The sequence below is a fragment of the Macrobrachium nipponense genome, chromosome 2 (assembly GCF_015104395.2).
Source record: "Macrobrachium nipponense isolate FS-2020 chromosome 2, ASM1510439v2, whole genome shotgun sequence".
In the NCBI taxonomy this organism is placed as follows: Eukaryota; Metazoa; Arthropoda; class Malacostraca; order Decapoda; family Palaemonidae; genus Macrobrachium; species Macrobrachium nipponense.
The window spans coordinates 138,914,966-138,924,965 of record NC_087201.1 but is presented as its reverse complement, the minus strand read 5'-3'; positions in this window follow the sequence as shown (position 1 = coordinate 138,924,965).

Here is a 10,000-nt window from a genome sequence, read left to right as displayed (position 1 = left end):
TATGAATTATGTATGTATGTATGTTTGAAAATAAATATCAACATACATATATACATATATAAATGCACACACACAAAAACACACACACACACACACACAGACACACACACACACACACACACACATATATATATATTATATTATAGTATATATAATATATATTATATATACGTAGAATGAATCCACAGGTCATTTTTATTAGATACATATGTAATATAATATATATATATATATATATATATATATATATATATATATATATAGATATATATAAAATATAAATAGATATATATATATATATATATATATATATATATATATATATATATATATATATATGGGGGATACAATCCACAATGAAGTAAAATCCTCTTGTAGATTAAAATATATATTCTTGTACAGGTTTAAAGCTTTCGACCATCAACTGTGGTCTTGTTCCACAGTTGATGGTCGAAAGCTTTAATCCTGTACAAGAATATATATTTTAATCTACAAGAGGATTTTACTTCATTGTGGATTGTATCCCCATTTACTTAGAGGTACGACATAGTACCTGGCTTCTGCATATATTATTATATATATATATATATATATATATATATATATATATATATATTATATATTTATATAGCGTTAAAAAATCACAGTAGATGCACGTGACTTCATAAATAAGCGAATACCACGGGAAAATGATAGTCAGAAATCCAAGCGCTTTCGTCTTTATTCAGACATCGTCAAGTAGCTCTTGACGATGTCTGAATAAAGACGAAAGCGCTTGGATTTCTGACTATCATTTTCCCTGGTATTCGCTTATATATATATATATATATATATATATATATATATATATATATATATATATATATATATATATATGGGGATACAATCCACAATGAAGTAAATTCCTCTTGTAGTTTAAAATATATAGTTCTTGTATAGGAATAGAGCTTTCGACCATCAACTGTGGTCTTGTTCACTAAAGTGTGATATGTCACCTCAAGGAACTAACAAGTAAGAGCACAAACATTTGAAAAAACAACGGTTAGGTAACAGCTAGTTCATATTATGAATGATCAGGCGGTTGAGCCCTCGTTCTTTCCAGAATTCGTCTTGATCTACGTGGGGAATGTTTCTATTGTCAACTGCTTGTTCTATGGTGGTGGGTGGTTTGTTGGAGAAATGACCTGAGTGGAGTAAACAGGAGAGGAGGCAGCATCGTTATTGGCACATATAGTACCTGGCTTTCTTCATATATATATATATATATATATATATATATTATATATATATATATATATATATATATATACTGAATATGCATACATACACGCAGTGTATGATCACTTGAAAACAAACGACTGGGTGAATTACCTGATTCCCTTTTCCCGTAAGATATTAAAATTTGACTCCCGTATTTTTGAGGTATAGGGTTAGTGTAAAGAAGTGACAAAACAACTCACTTTACTAAACCAGGTATCATAATAAAAATATTAACAATGGGTAATACTAATTAAGTCTCTCAATGGAAGATATATTAAGTTATATTAGTACTTGCCTGTAAAGAGAACAAAAAAATAAAATAAATAAACCTGCAAATAGTAAGGTTCTTCTTACCCTGTTTTCCAGAAACTTTCTATTGTTGCTGAACGTGAACGGCTGGGTAAATATATACAATATATATATATATATATATTATATAATATATATAGATATATATATATATATATATATATATATATATATATATAGTATGAAAATGATTTGTTATGAACTACAGTAGATTCACATCAAGCGTGCATCTGATGTCTAGCCCAGTCCCTTACGACGCCCCTGATTGGCTGTTGATAAGCCAATCACAAGGCTGGAAACTCTCAGTCTTTCTCGAGAGTTCCCATGGGAAGGATCAATGTTCCACCTCTCCTGACGAATATGTCTTTTAAAAGTATCCCTCAGGAGAGGTGGAACATAGATCCTCCCTATGTGAATTCTCGAGAAAGACTGAGAGTTTCCAGCCCTGTGGTTGGCTTATCAACAGCCAATCAGGAGCGTCGTAAGGGACTGGCATAGACATCAAATGCACGGTTGATGTGAATCCACTATAGTATATCAGATCCCCATTTGATTAATTCATTAGATTTAGCTGCAAAACTATACGACATCATGATCAGTATGGACTCCCGAATAGGAGGTTTTGCTGTAAATCCTTTATTTATACAGGTTTCTATCGTATCTCTATTAGATTATCTAAAAGCTAACGAATTGGATGGGATTTACAAGTGGCCGTCCGTCAAAATTTGGGATTAACGTGATTGTGTATTTGTGAATGACCTGCTGTGCATGGTGGAAAATTCTACTAGTAAACGTTGTTATAGCAATGGGTATCTCTGTCTCCAGTTCCCTCAAATTTGTATGTGGATGTTTTTCATTCCTCACCAAAATCAAATACCTGTAAGTGGATGTTTTTTATTCCTCACCAAAATACCTTAATGTGGATGTTTTTAATTCCTCGCCTAAATCAGCCTGTATGTGGATGTTTTTCATTCCCCACCAAAATTAAATACCTGTATGTGGATATTTTACATTCCCCACCAAAATCAAATACCTGTATGTGGATATTTTACATTCCCCACCAAAATCAAATACCTGTATGTGGATATTTTACATTCCCCACCAAAATCAAATACCTGTATGTGGATATTTTACATTCCACACCAAAATCAATAAATACCTGGTATAAAGGATTTTTTACATTTCGCCACCCCACCAAAAATCAAATACCTGTATGTGGATATTTTACATTCCTCACCAAAATCAAATATTTCTATCTCTGGCTTCTTCAGACGTATCTGTGGAACAGACTTATACCAAGTAAATCAACCCACGATAAAACGCATTTTGACATATATGAGATATCACAGTTTTCGTATAGTCAGGGATAAAAAAAGGAGAGAATTCTACAAATTTCAACGTTACTAAATAACTCTAATCATGACTGACAGTAGCATTTAACTTTCAATAGTAAGATTGTGTTGAATGAGGAAAAATTATTTTACATTTTCCTTGAAATGTATAATATTAGAAATCTATGACCTTTTGTATGGAATTGTTTTTACGAATATCCTTTTGTTTTTATACCACCACTATCATCACTGGTACTAATCATTATTAATTAATCTGTTTTAGTAGTTGTGTTTAAATTCATGATTATTAGAGGGAGATAATACCATGGCATATAATCATACTTTTTCGTTACTCTGTTTCAAGGATAAGAATGTCTTTAATTTTATTGTTCTTGTAATTCCTTGCTCAATCTACTTTTCTCAGAGTAGTTATGTTACTTGTTCTTTCATTTTGATATGCTGGGAACTAGACGACATATTAAGCCAAAGGCCTGGACAAGAAAAATATTCGAATTAAGCAGCACAAATATCCCAAGTTTCAGCAAATTTCCGTTTCCACTTTATTAATTTCTTCCCGACCACAGATACACCCTATATTCTTATAATTGCTATAAATATTGATAATCATGCTTCCCTTTCAGGAGAGTATTGAAAAAGAGCTTGCTTATCAGTTGGAAATATACAAATTTGAGTCAAAATTGCTGGGATGATTTAGTTGAAAAAAAAAAAATGGGAAAATGGAAAAATAGTGGGCAAAAATACAGAGCAGAGAAAACTTTCTTTGCAAACATAGTTCCTCCCTCCGGCGGAAGCGAAGAGAAGGCGTGCCTTGGGAGACAAGTACCGCCCAGGCAGTATAAGTTGTTAAACACCGGGACGGTATAACACCATAAAGTGCAAAGTGCCTTCACTCTGTCGACGATACTCTACTTTTAACAAAAGTCGTTCAAATGTCACAGTTTTTTTTTATCTTCATAGTCCTCTGACATACATGTTATCTTAATGGTTTAATGCAAGAGATACACACATTTTCTCTCCCACTCTCTCTCTCTATCTCCCTATCATGAAAATACATTCCTTTTAGAGCAAAGAAAAATTCAAGAGAAAACCAGTGAAACTCTTTTGGACAACTTTTATAGCATTACTTTGTATATACGTATAAACACACACATATACATACATGTATATATACATATACATTATATGTATATGTATGTAGGTTGCTGTCTATTTATTACATTTTAAAATGTGGTATCCACCCAAGAGGCACAAAATATACTTTACCCCAAAGATGTGATTAAGCACTTGAGAACACGAACTCATAAATGCGCACAAGAGAGAGAGAGAGAGAGAGAGAGAGAGAGAGAGAGAGAGAGAGAGTTACAAAATATACTTTCCCCAAAGATGTGACCCTGCACTTGAGAACACGAACCAATAAATACGCACGAGCAGAGGAGAGAGAGAGAGAGAGAGAGAGAGAGAGAGAGAGAGAGAGAGAGAGAGAGAGAGACGGGGTGCTTTAATGTTTATGGGACATCTAGCTTATACTCATTCAGGGACGCTATTATTATTGGCCATTTAAAGCAAGACTTGTAGTCCTAACTGGAGACAGGATTATTGACAAACTAGTAAGAATTAGTATTGTACCTTGTAAAGCTCAAAATAAGAATTGATTTTCACAGTCGTACAGATTTCATATTTAGTTTTTTATTTTACTTATCTTCATATGTAATACGCAGATTTTAAAAAAAGCACATCTAAACCTGAATTGTTAAGACATCCATCAACTATTAACTTCAAAGAATTTATCGTTTTAGTATGATATTTCAGCCGTAACTATTTAATGAAAACCTTTCATCTCATTAATCGGTATTTAACAATAAACTGCATCTTTATTTACGGGCACATATACCTATGCAAAACGAATTCTATGTTCTAGTTTACTGTCCCGACGAACGAAAAATAAACAGTACTTTGCAAAAAATTCTGAAAAAAAAGGAATGTTTCACATTTTTGTTCTGACACTTTACACATACCAGGCCGTCATTGTCAGTCTTTTTGTCACAAGAATTTTTGCAATGTTTCCTGCACTGCATACGTGAATGAAACAGAGGACAGAATTTCCTTTGAATACTTTTTCTCCAGTCGCCAGTCTTAATGTGCTTTTTCAATACGGTTAACGCAAACACAACCCTATTTATCTACCTCTTTTATTCAAAGGCCGATGGGCTGAACAAACCAGAACCACTGCATGGGTCAATACAAAGACGTTGATATATTTTGAACCATGAAATTTGCAAAATTCACTAATGTGTTTCGACGTGACATCTTCACGCCTATGTAGATGGAGGTAAAGCGAATGGAAAAAGAAAGAAAACGAGTAATCAGAAACTGTAATTTAATGAATAAATTAACCTACTTCAAGATAAAAGAAATTTCCATTCAGTGTCTTGAATCCCTCCAATGAAAATCACTGTATTTGAAATATATATCAACTTTTCTATATCAACTCTGGTGGCACTTTACTTTTTTTAGTGTAGTAATAAAATTACCCACCTAATACAATTATGTGGGGTAAATTATTTTTGTTTGTTTGTCCTTGGACGTATGAAGCCTTTATTTATTATTTTTACCAGAAGTATAAAAACCGAAGGAATATTTAATAAGCAATTATGTTTATTTTGCTGTGCTATATGAACAGTTTCCGACATATCTCTATGCGCAATATTTTTTTTCATGAATATGGTTAAATACCGAAATAAAGCCCTAGAATAAGTATGTTATTAAAAAGAAATAATTACCAACGACTAAATGTTATTTTATAATATAATTCAAACAATTTATAAACGGGACTTCTTTAAAATAAAAACCGTTTCATAGGAAACACAAATTTCGGGACAAGTTACAAATTTACAACACGAAATCATGAATGAAGATTAAGAGCCAGTGCATGAGATGTCTTCAAGGGAAGCTCAAGTCTAAATACATTCGGCAATGGAACGATTTAATTGAAAATATTCACTGCTATCATCTTCCATGTTTATCTCTGTAAATCTTCTCAATAGGTGTAATTGCCTGTCAGTTCTTTGATAATTCGGTTTTGCGGGTTATATCGTTCGATGAACAACTTACGCTCTGAACCACCAGTAGATTCTGCATATATTAGATATCACATTTTAAATCAGGGACTGAAAAGCTGCTTACATCACAAGAGAGACTGGCATAAGCTAAAACAGTATCTGATATGAAGTAATAACTGAAAGCTTTAAAAAAAATTACTATGTATTTCCAGGGAACAAAGAAGAACTTTATAGATATACCTTCCCTCACCTGACTGCATTTCCATTGTCTTTTTACAAAATGTATCACGATTAAAACCGGAAGATGTAACTTTCTGGCTCCCATCTTTACGGTCTCACTTTCCTGCGGGCACGGAAAATAAAACTGCATGAATTCACGAATAGGTTAAACTTTACCAAAAGTAAAAACTTGAAACTTTCTGTCCAACCTCGCCGTTGTATCTCAGTATTCTGGTGTTTAATTAGCCAAATTTTGTTTATTTTACTTTCAGTATCGTCATGAAAATAATATGCCGCGCGAAAGTTTAGCAGAGCAAATTTTGCACATGAAAAGCGATTCTAATTTTAGGTCTGAATAGTAGGAGGACAATTTTAAGAACTCATACTCGTGCGTCAAAATAAGGAATAGTGGTAATATTTTGAAGCTGAATCACACACTAAACGTGGACGTCATTGTTTTATCGAAAGAAAGATAGGTAACTGACAAGTCTGAGTAAAGCCTTCAATCTACTTTACACATCTGAATATGGAATTTGTGAAGTTTTCAACTAAAAAAAAAGTATATATGAAAATATACTGCAGATCATCAAGTAACAAAAATGTGTAATCAATCCCGGACATATATAAGGACTTTGAATTGTGCTTTTATTTCGAAATAACCATTTCTATAAATATGATTCGTCTAATATCAGTGATTTCTTTATTATTATTATTATTAACAAACTTTCTACCTGTTTGTTTGTCCGTGCCATAAAGACTCTGATCAGATGATTAGATACAACACTAGTACATGCGCAAGTACTTACATATGTATTTGAATTAAATCTGTATGCTCAGGAAATACAGAGAAACCTGGGTTCATTTAGTATGAAATTGAAAGGTTATGGTCAATTTCATTGCCCGACTTCATTCGCTTTCATTTAACCAACGATTTATTAGATAAGTGTGACTGATTAACCTCTAGAGTCTCTTTGCTTGAAAGAACTCGAGAGTTATACCCTATCTCGGATATCAAGCTCCAATTAAGATAAATTTATTATCAGTTTCATTGTTCTGATTAATTCGATATGTAAATCTTGGACCTCATCCGTAGCAATGACGTTTGCAAACCATATCGTATTTCATGTGGCAATGTTTCATGATAACTGTTGCTTTAAGATATGAGAAAATATATAAGTAAAACTATCACGTGCTTTAAAAGTTTGTCTTGATTGAAGTCTTATTTTCAGATCAATCATCTATTTATTGGCAAATGTGTATGAGTGTGTTGTTTATTCTGTTGTTATTTATCGCACTTTTACAGAATTTCGCTCTCTCTCTCTCTCTCTCTCTCTCTCTCTCTCTCTCTCTCTCTCTCTCTTCTCGATCCTCTTCTCCTCTTCTCTCTCTCTCTCTCACACACACACAACACACACACACACATATTATAGACCGGTAAAGAGGTGAAATAAAAAAGAAAAACAAACAACGGCAGAGCCAAAAATAATAGCTTCCAGCAGCACCCACAGCTGTCAGCGATATTGAAGGAGGAGCCTTCAGTACAAAAGAGGCAGATTTCTTCGAATGACATCACAGTTATGTCTACCTCTGTAATGTGTGTGTGTGTGTGTGTGTGTGTAAATTTTGATCTTGACAAGAAATTTATAATTGGTGGATGATTTCCATGAAACGCAGTGCTATTTTCTATCATTATTTTTGCCCTTCTGACACTACCATAAAAAATGAGTCACATTCCACACAGCCAATATGTGATTCTTCTCCAAGTTTCTAATTTGTGGAGGTTGTGACCTCAATGGTAAGTCCCCAATTTTGCCGATTGCAGATATGTGAGGAATCTACGATTTCCTCACTGATTGTTTTTTTGTTTGTTTGTATGGTGTTTTTGCGTTGCGTGGAACCAGTGGTTATTCAGCAACGGGACCAACGGCTTTACGTGACTTCTGAACCACGACGAGAGTGAACTTCTTTCCAGAAATACACATCTCTCACACCTCAATGGAATACCCGAGAATCGAACTCGCGGCCACCAAGGTGGCAGGCCAAGACCATATCGATCACGCCCTTAGGCGCTTTCCTCACTGATTCTTAGACGTAGAAATGAAATATCAATGGTATCAGTCTGCCTAAGCAATGTGGTCTTTGTATATGGCAAATTAATTCGGTGTCTAGAAACACAATAACGGCCCCAACCCCTTATTTCTGTGGCACTGACAACACACGCGCGCAAGCGTCCCCCCCCCCCACCCCCGCACCCCCACACACGCAATCACATGTGAGGTCATTCAGATTACTTTTGTGCTGGAAGTCACCGTTTGCAATTAACAGGTTATATAGCGTATTTTTATGATTTTCTTCTACATCATGTAACGACAAGATATTTTTTCTTTGGGAATGTCCTAATACGAAAACAGCAACAACAAAAGCAAGCGTCTTTCAGACTTACAGTAATTAACTTAATATCACCACTACACAGGACTTCGCTTCGCTCCGACGCGCCATTTATTGTTGCATGGAAATGGGTTCTTGGAAGTCGACACGACGAAAATATGATAGAAATAGATGAAAAGTAAGACCCTTCATCATCAACGAAATTAAGCTAGACTTCCTTCCCATATCTGAGATGATGGAAATGAAAATTTTTATATTAAAACGAAAAGTCTCATAGGAGTGGATACTGATTCTTCACTGAATACAAAAACAGAAACAATATTATGCTGATGAGATCGTAATGATATTGTTTTATCGACGTCAGTGTCAAAAGCTGGGTATGATATACTGTTAGGTTGCTGAAGAGACTGAATTAGTGTACTTACATCAGTCTTTAGTTCTAACATTGATGAATAAAACATACTACATGCTGGAAATGAAAAAAATATTCTTAAAACGCCACAGAAGGTAAGGAGGGGGGGGGGGGGGTTAGATTTCGACGACAGTAGTACCAACATATGACTATTTTGTTATTAAAAACTTGAATCATGACCTGTGCTAGAAGAATCTTGCAACTGTTAATTTTACTGCTTGTCTCTTTAGTCACCAAAAGGAGAAGAAAAGAACACGATTACTGACCCAAGTGTCTTCAATGACGTATTCTATCAGCAAAAAGAATATCTGGCTCCTTTGGCGTACTTGGGATATCATGAACATCTTTCCAATACCAGTAAGTTGCTGACTGGTTAATAGTAAGCAGAATCCAGATTGGCTTCAGGATTATTTAGATGATTTTAAAAATTCTCTCCTTGTTATTTCAAAAGACAGTAGACATTGTAACCAACCGCTTTTATGTAAACTGTCCTTAGCAATAACTCTACGAAAACTGCCTGAGTGAATCATACAGGCAGGATAACATTAGTCAAAACACAAGGGGATTTTAATCTATTCTTACAACACAAGTGTGCGTGTTATATTTATTTACACCTGGGCAAGTATAGGACCTTAAGTCCTCTACTTGCCCGGGATGATTGCTAATAATCAGTGAAAGATGACAAGCCAATAAATAATCCGATCTTGTAAGGAAGATTTATATAGTCCCACAAGGATTGCCTGGAAAATCTTGTCCTTTGTATCTGTTTATTCTATCCAGTTAATTTTGATCTCACACAGATCAACTTTCATGAATGTTTCGTTTACCCTCTTACTTCGAATTATTCACTGTCACTAACCACATCTTACAGAGGAGGTAACTATGACAACCATTACAGATAAGTCTTCTATAAGGTCCGGCCTTCAGTAGGCCTTAAGCGGCATGCAGCAGGAAGAGGCACTGTCTCCCTCTTCATTAATTCTAAGAACTTCATATCTCTC